Source organism: Zalophus californianus, chromosome 13, assembly GCF_009762305.2.
Source record: "Zalophus californianus isolate mZalCal1 chromosome 13, mZalCal1.pri.v2, whole genome shotgun sequence".
In the NCBI taxonomy this organism is placed as follows: Eukaryota; Metazoa; Chordata; class Mammalia; order Carnivora; family Otariidae; genus Zalophus; species Zalophus californianus.
This window is the reverse complement of record NC_045607.1, coordinates 68,231,658-68,246,293: the sequence shown is the minus strand read 5'-3', so window position 1 is coordinate 68,246,293 and position 14,636 is coordinate 68,231,658.

The window sequence follows — 14,636 nt, the reverse complement described above, 5'->3', positions numbered from 1 at the left end:
TTTCCTTCTGTTTCTATTTTTTGAAACAGCTTCAGGAGAATAGGTATTGTTTCTTCTTTGAATGTTTGGTAGAATTCCCCAGGGAATCCATCAGGCCCTGGACTCTTGTTTTTTGGGAGGTTTTTGATCACTGTTTCATTCTCGTTACTGGTTATTAGCCTATTCAGGTTGTCAATTTCTTCCTGTTTCAGTCTTGGTAGTTTATAGGTTTCCAGGAAGGCATCCATTTCTTCCAGGTTGCTTAATTTATTGGCATATAGTTGTTGATAATAATTTCTAATAATTGTTTCTATTTCCTTGGTGTTAGTCGTGATCACTCCCATTTTGTTCATAATTTCATTAATTTGGGTCCTTTCTCTTTTCTTTTGGATAAGTCTGGCCAGTGGTTTATCCATCTTATTGAAAGAAATGAAAGAATTCTTTAATCATTTGGAAAAATTCTTCAGTGAAACCATCTGGGCCTGGAGATCTCCTTTTGAGAGTTTTTAAGTTACAAGTTTAATTTTCTTAATAGTTGTAGGGCTATTCAAATTTTCCAGTTATCTATTTCATATTGGGTGAATTGTGTTTGTTTGTGCTTTTTGAGAAATTGGTCCATATCCTCTAAGTTGTCATGTTTATGTGTGTAGTGTTGTTTGTGGTATTTCCTTATTATCTTTTTGGTATCTGTAGGGTTTGAGTGATATTTTCTGTTTCATTTCAGATACTGGTAATTAATGTCTTCTCTGTTTTTTCTTTGTCAGTCTTGCTAGAGTTAAATCAATTTGGCTGATTTTTTTTTTTTAAACCACTTTTTCTTCATTTAAATTCTCTATATTCTGTGTAACTATCTTACTTCCTTTGAGCTTCCTCTGATTTGTGGATTTTTTTTTAGAAGTATATTGTTTAGTTTCCAAATGTTTGGAGATTAAAGGAGCTCATACTGTGTTCTAAAATTCTTCCATTAAAAAAGTTTCATGATATCTAACATTGTTAACACAATATGGTCACAAGTGACCAATAGTGGTAGATTTCTTAGCTATGGGTGGCTATGCTGTGAGATTAGGCTACAGCAGTGTCTGATCAGGGCAAACTTTGGCCTTGGCTTGCCTTTCTTCCAGAGAGGTGCCTGAGAGCCTTGACTTCTAAGTCTCTGGTCCAGCCTCCCACGAATGGCTGATGGGCCATTGACAGTCATGTGTTTGTGGAACCTAGGGAGTTCCCTTCATTTAGTAATGTATTCACTGGAGAGCATAGACAAGTGAGAAGCAAACCAGCTGAGAATAAGCTATGTCAAAATGAAAGCTCTCTGGAAACCTAAATGCATATCTCTAACTGAAAGAAGCCGATCTGAAAAGGCAACCTACTCTATGTTTCCAACTGTATGGTATCCTGGAAAAGGCAAAAAATTAGGGACAGTAAAAAGATCAGTGGCTTCCAGGGGTTAGGGGGCAGAGAGGGATAAGTAGGCAGAGTGCAGAGGAATTTTAGGGCAAGGAAAATACTCTGTATGATACCATAATTGTGGATACATGTTATCTTACACTTTTCAAAACTCAGAATATACAACACCAAGAGTGAACCCTAATGTAAGCTGTGGACTTTGGGTAATGATGGTGTCAATGCAGGTTTATTGATTTATTTATTGTGGTTCAGAATGTGTAGTGTGTGAAGCTGTGCATGTGTGGAGCACAAAGCATATGGGACTCTCTGTACTTTCTGCTCAGTTTTTCTGGGAACCTAAAACTGCTCTAAAAACTAGCTATTAAATATTAAAAAAATCATCACAATTAGGTACTACCTCACACCCATTAGGATGGTTACTATTAAGAAAACAACAACAAACTCCTGAAATAACAAGTGTTGGTGAGGATATGGAGAAACTAGAACCCTAACATACTGTTGATGGGAACGTCAAGGGGTAACATCAATATGGAAAACAGAAGGCAGTTTCCTCCAAAAAATAAAAATAGAACTACCATATGATCCAGTAATTCCACTTCTGTGTATATTCTAAAAGAATTTAAAGCGAGGTCTCAAAATAGATATTTATATACCCATGTTCATGGCAGCATTATTCACAATAACCAAGAGGTGGAAATAATCCAAGTGTCCCTCAGCAGATGACTGGATAAACAAAATAGGGTATATCCATACAATGGAATATTATTCAGCAAAGAAAGGTAATTCTGACACATGCTACAACCTGGATGAACTTGGAAGATATTATGATGAGTGAAATAAGCTAGACACAAAAAGACAAATACTGTAGGGTGCCTCTTCCATGAAGTGCCCAGAGTTGTCAAATTCAGGGACAAAAGGTAGAATGATGGTTACCAGGGGTCAGAGGAAGGAAGAAGTAGGGAGATATTTAATGGGTATAGAGTTTCAGTATTGCAGGATGAAAAATTTCTGGAGATTTGGTTGTATAACAATGTGAGTATACTGAACATTGCTCTATGCTTAAAAATGGTGAAATGGTAAATTTTATGGTATGTATATTTTACATAATTAAATATATTTGAAAACAAACAAAAAGGAAGCTCTTGGAAGCAGAAAAAAGTCAACTAGCTTCAAAAGTTCAAAAGGATCCATTCAATTTAGTTTGACTTCCATTTGAATGCAGTCCCTAGCAGTTTTATTTCTAGTGGTGGTCACTGTCGTTTTCTCTCTCTGGTTGCACCGCCTCTAGATTTCTCCAGTCAACTTTCCCAATAACATAACAATACTTTCACGTGAGGCCCCGTGTGGGTACTGACAAGACAGGCAGAGGCAGATCTTGGCCTGAGGGGCTCATAAACTGATGCAGACAGATGCTTGCTTACAGAACGTGATCCTGTTCAGATAAAATAGGATGCCATTTGAAATCTAGCCTCTAATTCTAGTTTTTTTCTTTAAGACAAATGTTATGGTTTTTATTTATAGCTTATTTCTCAGCTCCAACACCTTTCTTATCCATGTCAAAACTAGTTCTCTTTTACATCCAAAGTGTATGGGAATGGTGAGTGACACTGGCTCATCGCCTGGTTCCTATGACAGAAACACAGTGGAAGTGTGTTACACTAGCTTCTATTCAATAATATAAAGAAATGCCTGGTTTAATTTGGTTTTATTGTGGTAAAATATACATAGCATAAAATTTACCATGTTAATCATTTTAAAATATGTAGCTCAGTGACATTAGCATATTCTCGTTGTACAACTATCTCCACTATTCATCTCCAGAGCTTCTTCCTCATCCCTGTGATGAGACTCTGTCCCCACGAAGTGGTAAGTCCTCATTTCCCTCAGAACCTCCAGCCCCTGGTCCAGTTTAATTTTTTAATTTATGGCCAGGGTTCAAGGAACACACAGCCCTGGAAGACTTATCAAATACATGATCTCGCTGACACTTGTTTCTCTTTTTGAAAATAATTCTTTATAATGCACCTGAAATTGTGTTAGATTTCCCTCCCTATTTTAGAGAGCAGGAAACCAGGCTTAGCAAGCTGGCGCCACTACCCTTAATTGTGTACAATTCTTACCTGGCTTTTCCTTCTTTCCCAGGCAAATTAGCTGCCTTCCAAGACTCAGAGAACCAAGGCACATTTCATGGCCTCTGTGGCTGGCTCAAGCACTTGCGTAGAATTTCTGGGATGCCAGCGCCCTGCAGGCATCCTGTTGTCTGTGCTTATACCGATGGTGCCACTGTGGTTGTTTCTGGGCCTGGGTTACGACAAGGAAGCTGCTGCCCCTCCTGAGGGCTTCCACCACGAGGAGGTGAGATCTCTAGCTGGACGGGTTCTTAGCCTGAGGTCTAGGTTTAACTCTCTCTTAATAGTTGTTCCACTTTGAGATGACTTACTCTTCTTGGATCTCAGCTTCCTCATGTCAAGGAGCCTCAGTTTCCTCAGTGTGCAACGAGGATGATGACATATCTGACATTTCTGCCGCCATACCTCATAGGCACCTCCAATTCGACAGAATGAAATGGTGCTCATTTCTTCATCCCAGATTCCTTTCTTCTGCAGCCCTCCTCGGCATGATAACACAACCTTGCCTGATAGTGTAGGACAGAAACCTGGGAGGAGTCCTTCATTTCCTTCCCTGTTCATCAGGAAGCCCTAACGGTCACACGTCTGACTCTCAATATGCTCTGCACAGAGCACTGCTCTCCAACTTCGCAGCCATCAGGAAAGACTAGGGGAATAACCTCCCAACCTGTCTACTTGCTTCCATTCTTGGTTCTCCTCCAACCCATCATTAATAATCAGAATCAGGATAAGAATACTTCTAGAGTGGCATCTATGCTGGCCATTGTTCTAAGTGCATTACGTGTACCTCATTTAATCCGTACACTACAAGTAGACGAATCCCCTACCTAAGACAAATCCGTGGCTTCCCAATGTTTGAAGAATCACCTTCTACCTCCCTATGCTGCTCCACCAGATTCTGAGTGATCTGACCTCCCCTCCTCACTCTTTCTCCTTTGTTCAGGCCAACCACGCTACCTTCCTTTCATTCTTCAAACATGTTCTCAAGTCTCTGATGTTCCTCTCCCTTCTCCTGTACGTCCCAACCCTTGGCAGGACTAGGTGGCTCCCATGCTCTAGGTCTTAGAGCACAAAATACCTGCTTGGAGAGGTCTTTTCAGGCCTCCTTATCCTGCTCATAGGCCAAGAATTCTTTAACACAACATCCAGTTTATTATCTGAGCAATTTATCAGAGTTCGTATGGATTTTGTTTCTTTGTTTGGTTGTCTCTGTGTGGTCGTTCCCACTGGGCTGGGCTGTGCGCTCTGTGAGGGCAGATGCTTGATCAGTTTTATTCCTCGATCTCGCCAGCACCCAGCAGAGGGCCTGGAACCTGGGGGGCCGCGAGGGGGGGGGTCGGTGCCTGTGGGTAGAGTGAGTGGTTGAAAGGATGAATCTCAGGCAACACAAAGACTTTGACCTTGTGAGGTTGTTGAGGCACTGAAGTACATGAGATAAGGTATCTGTTGCATGTTATGAGTCAGTCTCCAACTCAGGTATCTGAGAACAGTAACTCTTCTTTCTATACCTGCAAATTTTGAGTCTGAGATTCCCTTCACCCGGACAGACACCCTCACCTTAGTCTCCCTCTTTCAGATCCCTCCCAGGGGATCCGTGTAAGTGCCAAAGTTGGGGGAGGCATAGGCAATAAGGTTACCACTGAGAGCTGAGAGCTGGGTCTAAACCACCCCACTGGGTGTCTTTGATGCTTCCAGGCCTCACTCAGGTAAGAGATCCTTGGGAGGCTCCTGGGGTCTGCTCTGCCTTGGTGGACAAGGAGCCACTCTTCTCTGGATCCCACTACCTTTGTTGTGGCATTGCCAGGAGAGGCCCACAGATCTCTCTCTCTTCCCTCCCATCCCCTAAGCTAGGGAACTCCTCCTCTCATCTGGGCACCTGGGGAAGGAACCCAGCTGCAGCCCCTGTTTCTGGCCAAGATCCCATCTATAGTCTTGAACTCCTAAGGTCTCCTTAAATTTCTGCAAGATCATGGTCAGAGATATTTTTATGCTGTCTCCATTTCCCTTTCCCTGAGGTGATGAGTACAGAAAGGAAAGGAAAAATACATGTAATGTTATACCTTGTAAAATATCCAGCCACATTCATAAAGCAGCAATCTTTTAACAAAATTAGCTCCTTACCTTTGTCACATTCTTTCCTCCCTCAGAGATTCTCAGATTATCTGTTGAGGAACATTAAGGCCGACCAGGGCGAAATAACCTCTTCCTTGACCAAATGTCTTAGTCAGCTTGGGCAGCCACAACCCGTCTGTAGGCTGTGTGCGTGGCTTAAACAACCCCAAGCAACTCCCAAAGGCCCCATATCCAAATACCATCATCACACAGAGTTTCAACATATGAATTTTGGGGGTTCACAAACACTCTGTCCATCACATCAGTTTATCTGTTCCCTCAAGGCCCCTACCCTGGTGAGGTGTATAAAGTTATTTTCCCCTTTAGTAGGTTCCATACACAGGCATCCCGGGGACTTACCCAAACTCACCTCCACCCTCTCTAGCCATTGAGTTTGAGGCATTCATAGCCACAAGTGGGAATGGTTTGGGTTTATCCACACTATCAGACTTCATTTCCCATCCCCTGTTGTGCTCTGACTTCCAGATGCCTTTGTCAGGGCTGTGTGTGAAGCAGGTCTTCTACAATGACTGCCTGAAAAGGCCAAAGTCAAGGGCAATGCCTACTAAGGGTTTGGAGAGAGAATTCAGAGACCATCTTTATTTCCCATAGCTCTCTTCTCCTGGTCCTGCCTTACTGTGATTTTTTTTTAACTCTTCACTATTGAAAATTTTTAATAAATGCAAAAGTAGTCAGAATAATAAAATTAATGCCCATGGATCTGTCACCCAGAGCCACAGCCATCACCCTATGGCCAATCTTATTTTCTCTACATGCCCATCCATCCCCTCATCCTAAATTATTTAAAAGCAAAGCCCAGATGTTATATCATTTCTTCTGTAAATATTTCATTATGCATTCTTAAAAGTAAGGGCTTTTTAAAGTCACTCCTTAATATCATCAATTATTATACATCTTATTATCAGTTATTTGTCAATTATTGTCTCATACTTATTATATATACTTTTATAGGTTTTTATTTGAATTTATTCCAATAAAGTTCACATATTTTCATTGTTTGATATATCTGACAAGTATTTATAGGTTTCCTTGTTTTTTTTTTCTTGAAATCTTCCTTTTAAGAAACTGTATCATTTGTCCCATCAAATTTCCCACACTCTGCATTTTTCTGATTGTATCTCTGTGGTGTAGACAGCATGTTCTTCCCTTCTTTGCATTTCCTATAAATCACAGAGACTTGATCAGATTCAAGTTCTATTCTTTTGATAAGAGCACATCCTAGATCGTGTTCTGCTCTAGGTTTTCTAGACTAGGACTATTCAATAGAACTTTCTGATGATGGGAATATCCTGTATTTGTGTTGTAGAATTTTTTATGGTAGCCACCAGTCACATGTGCTTATTGAGCCCTTGAAATGTGGCTAGTGCAACCAAGGAACTGATTTTTACATTGTATTTAATTTATAATTAAAAAAATTAAAATTTAAAGCCTTGCATATGGCTGGTGGCTGCCAGATTGAACAGCACAGTTCTAGAGTTTTCAAAGGCACTGTTGGGTTTGTGAACAAAACACGGCCAGTGGGGCTGGAGTTAGGTTTGTGACAGACTATCTTTTCAAAATAAACAAGCCAGTAACTGCCTTCTCTGTGTTATGTAGTCAGCGAGGTTGCATCCTTCAGTTGAAGGACAAGAGTTGGGATCCCATCACTTTTTTGGTACAGTTGGGAACTCAATCCTGTGTGCATCTCTTACAGGCTGGGATGTGGGCACTGGCTTCCTCTACCACTTGATCTGTGTATGTTCTCAATGACCTTAACCCCCAAGGATCTTCAAGAAATATACACCGGTCAGGCATAATTCTCATGGATGTCTTCTGTTCAGAAGAACCTTTCAAATCTATTTGGTTTTAATTTTTCAAATGTGTATCAACTTCTTGGAGAAGCATCGTACCACAGAGTGAAAGTGAAGAGAGGTAGGATGTTATCTGACTGAAGACACCATCACTGGAAGACCAGTGATACCAAGGGATCTGCTGCTCCTGGTCTGACATGAGACTTTCTTTCAGGTGACTTTGGTCCTGTGAAACACACGGAGGCAATCATTAACACTCCTAACACCCTCTTCTTTTTTCATTCCAAGCACATGAAATGCTAAGCCTCCTGTCCCTCTCTGTGCTTGGGTGGAGTCTTCTGATCAGCTCTGGCCAAAGGGTTGTGAGTGAAATGATAGGTGTTACAAGCTAGAGCACTTCCTTGTTGGGCTCACCTCCATGCTTCCTTCTTTTCTCAAAGACAAAGCCTCCTGCAGGTTGGGTTCTTGAGTGAGGAGGACAAAAAGAGAGCATGTTCCATGGGAAGGACATGTAACATGACTGAGAAACAGCCTTTGTTGCTTTTAGCTACTGATATTTTAAAAGTGTTTGTGACCACAGTATAATGTAACTCATTCTAATTAATGGCATCTCTTTTAAACCTAGAATGAGAACAACTCAATGTAGTGTGAAGAGATGGCATACCCAGATTACAGTCTGTTTAGGTAAAAAAAAGGGGGGGAACTTCTCAAAGCTAGAAACTGGGTTTTCTGAAGATTGAGTCTGTAGAGTGGGATTTACTCTTCTCTCCGTAGGACTCCACTGTCCCCCCAGAGTCTTCGTCATGGATATTCATTGCATAAAATAAGGATGAGAGGCAATGACATTTGTGCAGTAGAGCTGATGAGCCATGTAAAGGGGTCAGGACCATCTTAGATTTGAGTGAAAATCAGTGTTTTAACTATATCTATTTATTTTTGTGATTATTTAATGCTCACTAAACTAGACGGTAATATTCATGATAACAAGGATCAAATCAATTTGCTTATCACGGAGTCCCTAAATAGCTATTAATGAATGAATAAATGTATGTAAATGTGTATCAGTAAGCATTCCTTAAGTGTTGTAGTGGGTGTGGAACAGCTGTCTATGTCAAGGGCATGGGGGTGGGGGTCGGGAGGAAGGAAGGGGATGTAAGGCTGGTGGGGGGTGGGGAGAGGGGGCAGGAAGATTGGGGTGTGATCCACAAGCCAAGGCAAGCAGATTTCTTGACTCAAAGCTCAGAAGAGAGAAGTCTGCACACTTGAAGTCTATAGATAGGAGGAATGTTTGCAAGTATACCACCATAAAGCCAAATACAAAATCATGTTTCAGTGACATAAAAAATAATACATACGCATTATATATTGGCCATGACTCAAGGCTAGGTGCCAGCTAAAAACAATACTACTGCATGTCTTGTTTTAGCTTTGGCCTATGTAAGATCCATATACATTTGTCTTCATTTTGAAAGATGTCAGCGCTAATTTAGCCAATTTTCTATTACAGCAATGAGAAGTAGGTGATTATTTTAAAAGCATTTTAAGTAGCTCTTAAAGCAAGTATTGATAGTAATTCATCAGGAAAAAGCCATATTCATTTATATGTAAATGGAAAGAATTAAGTTTCAGACCAAATGTTGCTATTCATTTTTATTCATTTTCAAAGTCCTTGGGATTGTGCTTGGTTTGTAGCATCAGCCTTCTTCAGGTCATGGGATGGGCTGATCCTCTAACACTGTCTGAGGATTTTTTCAAGCAATACTGGATGCATCATTGACAGGTATGTAATTGAGATGTATTGTTGACACTGTAAGTAATTTTAATTCCAAAGTATGTCTCAGATGGTGGAATTTGGATAAATGTTTATAGAATTCTTACTGTATCTTTAGAGATAGAAAAGATATATAAGAATTGGTCTTTGCCTCATGGGGATGCAATGAATGAGAGAAGTCCAACAGAGATGGGATGATTTTTTTTACTGTTTAGCATAATGCAATATTATACACCATAAGATAAAAAGCTATAGAAGCTATAGAAATACATAGAAGAGAGACATGAGTAAGCTGAATTAATCAGAGAAGGCTTCATGTGGACCTTCACAGCTTGAGTTGGGTATGGTACCCTAAGGACAAAGGGGAGGGCAAACTAGATAGGGGATTGTGAGGTTAATAATGAGGGAAGAAGAACACATGGTGTGTGTCTCATTAAGATTGGGGAGTGTGTGGTTGGGAGACCTGGGAAATATGGTAGGATGCATAGGGTAAGGCAAGACTGCAAAGAAACTTCCAAAATCACTTTAAAAGAGATTTGCTGGAGATAATGGAAAACTATGAGAGTTTCATTTCACAGTTTTCAGTTCACATTTAGAGTATGTGTATAGGTTCAGATGGTTTGGGATGCATGTAATAGAAAACTTGATTCTACTCAATTCTACTTAAAAAGAGAAACAGAAGAGATTCTCCTTCTGCTGTAATAGACAATTGGCTAAATTAGCGCTGACATCCTTCAAAATGAAGACAAATGTATATGGATTTTACACAGGCCAAAGCTAAAACAAGACATGCAGTTGTATTGTTTTTAGCTGGCACTTAGCCTTGAGTCATATGCAATATGACTTCATTTAGAAGTTTGAATGTAAGGCCAGGGTTGGCCCTTTTCCTTCTGCTGTTCTCTGATGGCTTGTTCTGAGGCTGGCTCTCTTCATGGTCACAAGATGACTGCCAAAGTTCCAGACATCACACCCAAACTTAATAATATCCAGATGACAAGGATAGGGCATCTCACTTGAATGGCTTCCCCCCTTCCCCTTGAATCAAAGGAGTAAACCTTTCCCCAAATGCTCCTTAGACCTTTCTTTCTATCCGCTGGCCAGAATTGCATCACATGTGCATGACTAAGTCAGTTGCTGGCAGAAGAAGTGCAACATGAGGGGAAATGTGAACGAAGAAAACTGAGGTAGAAAATGACCATGGTCACACCAATTGTGAAAATATCTTACACACACAGGTAACATTGAAGGTGAGATCTCTCTTTTTCCTGACTTTGGAAAGGAGCCCAGCCAAGTGAGTGGCCTGGGAGCTTAAGCTTCAATGGCTTCATGGTAAGTGGTGAGTCTACCTCTGCCTTCTGGGAAGACAACCATCAGCGTCTGCTGTCATGACGTATGTACGAAGGGTCGGAAATTTTCAGGAGCAGAGAAATGAGAGCCTGGAAGCAGGGATTGGAGGAACCAAGCCAAAGATGGTTTCCAGGAGGACCTAGATTCAGGAGTGGTAGAATTAATGATGCATCCTAGATGATCAAGGCTGGACCAGCAGGGAGATGGGCATTACCGATGGGGACAAGGAGTTTGGAAGGGTGGCATTGTCATGTCCTATAATGGGCACAGCGTGACTTCATGAAGGTGGTCAGGAGGGGCTGAGATCTGAGGTAGCTAAGCCCTATGCAGATGTTGGGTTATTCTTTAGAGTGTGGCGGAACTGGAAGGGAACTGGGTTTTTCTGACTCTTGTTTTTCTCTTTACCCCAGGCTGCTGCCCAAGTAAAACCTTTACCTCACCCTACACATTCCAAGCTGGAAGAAGGCATTCATTCTTGCCTGGGGAGAGCCTTCCTGGGAGGTGGCTCATCAAGTCCTCTTGGTGGGTGGCTCCTCGTATTGATGGTCTTATCAGTTGTAGGGAATCTGTGCTGGGTGCTAAGAACATCCATAAAACAGGGGAGGGAGAAACCTATTGTATTAAATCTTTATTTCTCCTCTCAGTTTTCTCCATCCTGCCTCCCACAGACACCTGGTATTGGTGCCAAAATATGCATTTTAGTGCCTTTAAGCAAAACTAGTTCTTCTGCCAGGGAGAACTCTGACACTACCCTTTCTGTTTTTCTACCTTTAAAAAAACCTTCATCAAATTTTCACCACACAAAGGTTGAAGCATTTCAGTCACTGAAGCAGTTCAGTGATGCTTGTGGTTGCTATTTCTTAAAGGGGACATTGATTCATTCATTCACTCAACAGATGCTTCGCAAATATTGCCGTGTTACAGGCATTGTGCCTGACACCAGAGCAAACGCAGTCAAGTTCCTGCCATCTTAAAGACTCTCATCAAATAAATCACAAACAAATGTAAAATTGCAACAATCACCTAAAAGAAAGGCACATACTTGGCTGATGTTCAGCCACTAGCAAATATACTGCTGTGTCCATCTTAAGATATTTAAATGCATCCACATGGACATTTCCTCAGATGGCCATCATCCTTTCCTTCCCTCTGTGTATACCGATGCTTTTTCACCCATCAAAAGGGGAAGCCTTTTCTCTTCCCTGAATTAAGCTAGCCTTGGAACCTGCTTTGACCAGCAGAATGCTTGGAAGGGATGCTATGAGGCTTTTGAGCCAAGGCCTTAACAGAACTGATGGCTTTTGCTTCTACCCTTTCGACGTTATCTGACACAGAAGAAGCCCAATATCCTGAGACCACAGTGCTGTTAAGAAACCAAGCTAGCAGTGCGGAGAAGCCACATGGAGAGAACGATGTTCAGCCAGGTCCCAGCTCTTCAGGCTTCCCAGCTAAGACGTCAAACATGATTGAAGAAGTCATCTCATCTCGGGCATTCTTACCCCAGTGAACACCACAAGGAGCAGGAAAACCACCCAGAGGAAACTGGCCTGGATTGCAAAATAAGAATAATGGTTGTGTTAAGTTATTAAGTTTGGGGGAAGTTTGTTACACAACAATAGCTCATTAAAACATTAGTAGAGCTGCTGCCTTGAGCCCCTTGAGTGCCCCCTCCCCTGTGGCCCAGGTCCCTCAGATCTGTCTCCAGCACCTCCAGGACTGCTCTCCACCACGAGTTAGCACTCAACGTTAATTCCTGGCACAGCAGGAAACTTCCAGTTTCTTGTTCCAGAGTCCATTCTGATGGGGTCTATGTTCTATTGACTGATGTCTGCACAGTACCAGTAAGTCCGTGATTTGAGTACCATCACTGGGGATAGGGTGGCATAGCATCATGCACTGGTGGTCTTTGACCTATTCAGAAGGGCCAGAGAAGGATTGCCCGTGGAAGTGACACGTGAGCTGAGATCTGAAATGTGTGAAATTGTTCCTTTGGGGGGGAGGGAGAGGAGTCCTGACCACAGGAAGGGATGTAAGAGAGCTCTGTGGTGGGACAGAAGGCAGCAGAAAGAGGTACTAGAAGAAGGTCAGCGTGACTGGTGTTCACGGTGCGAGAGGGATGTGAGGGGTCTGGACCTTGTAACTCTCCTCCCAGACTACAGCTGATTAAACTAAAGAGTTCCCCTCTCTAGGCTGGCCAATGACCACGGAAGAGTGCTGCATGCTGCAAGGTGACTAACCAATCCAATCAGATTCTCTCCTTCAGAGAGGTGACTAGGCAACCCAATCAGATCCTCTCTTTCAGAGTTCAAATCAGATGGACCAAGGGAGTCCATTGGTTAAGAGCAGAACTGCAGCTGAACCGCTGTAGGTGGCCCTTGGCTAAGGCAATGGACACCTCTTCCCGGTTGAGGACTGACTTCTAGAATTGCTATAGAGCAGAGGCAGCAGGTGGTGGCCTGCAGGCCAGCTGGCATGGACAGTGCACCTTTTTAAAAATTTTTTCTGTCCGTCTACACAGGGTTGCCAGAACAATGCTCCTATTAAATTAGTTGTTAACATTGACATAGCAAAAGTTTCCAAATAGAAAACTCTCAAACATTTGGGATTTTTTTCTGAGTATTTCTGCCACGCCTATAGTGGCAATATTAGATGGAAGTGAATAGCAGCTCGTTGCATTAGTCAGAGGATGGTGCAGCACACATGAGTTTGTAAGTTTCCACTGCTTGCTGGGGCGATATCTCAACACTTGAGGTCAGTGTCAGTCTCCACATATCATCCTACACAGGCCCTGTGGCACATATTCACATCACCACCACCGCCTCCCCACCCCATCCCACCCCTGCCCCTAGTGGCACTGAACATTGCGATCTCTTGTTGCCACAAGCCAGCTGCCATTGTAAACCTAAGACCCTTGATGTCCTCCTGGTTTTGTGTGAGGTAGGACTGCCAGATTTAGCAGGCATAAAAACAAAACAGTAACAATAACTACCAACAGCAAAACAAAATAAAACCAGACACCCAATTAAATTTGAATTTCAGATAAGCCACAAGTGATTTTTTTAGCATAAGCATGTCCCCCTGTTGTATTTTCTCTGGCAACCCTGTAAGGGAGCCCAAGCCGCATGACAGCTGAGACTAACGATGTCTTGGCCTCTCTGTTCCCCGACGCATGCCCCCATCCACTGGGGCAACCTTGAGTGAGGCTCTGCTTCTTACACTGGAAGCACCACCCAGCACAGGGGCCAGTGAGCAGCCCGTTCCCAGTAGGTTGATGTGGACACGTGGTGAGAGCAGTGCTTGGAAGATGGTATGGGAACAAACGGGGAGCATCCCAGCTTGGGAGGGAGGGGGACTCCGTGGCAGCAGTGTTTCAAGAAGATGCAGCTGATAGTGTCCTCCTGACAGAGCGGAAGAGGATACTCCTGCCGGTGGAGGGTGGGGTGCTAGCCAAAGGCTGTGGTGACATTGAAGTTGGAAGTCACAAGAGTGTCTGTTGGAATGTTGAGGCTGTAAAGGAAAACTGTTTCTCTGCTCACAACACTTCTGACACCAAATGTGCAGGTTTTCCACACCGAGCAATTCTCTGGTCCTGTGTCTGCCAAGTCATACAATTTTTTAAAAAGATTTATTTATTTGAGAGACAGAGAGCTAGAGCATGAGAAGGAGGGACAGAGGGAGAGGAAGAGAGAACCTTAAGCAGACTCTGTACTCAGCATGGATTCCGATGTGGGGCTTGATCCCTCAACCCTGAGATCACGACCTGAGCTGAAACCAAAAGTCAGATGTTTAACCAACTGCATCCCCCAACGCCCCAGGGTGCCCTACAATTTAATTCAGTTCTGACACTAATCCACAAGACTGTCCTCTTCAAACACTAATTTGCAATTAGTGGGTCCCCAGGTTACCCCCACTTCTCTTCTTTGGCTACAAATTGAGGGTACACTGACCCCCTGCTTAAGTTTGATAATTTGCTATAAAAGGTCACATAACTCAGGAAAACACTTTACTATTACCAGTTTACTTCAAAGGATATTATAAAGGATACAAATGAATGGCCAGATGAACATAGGGTGAGGTCTAGAA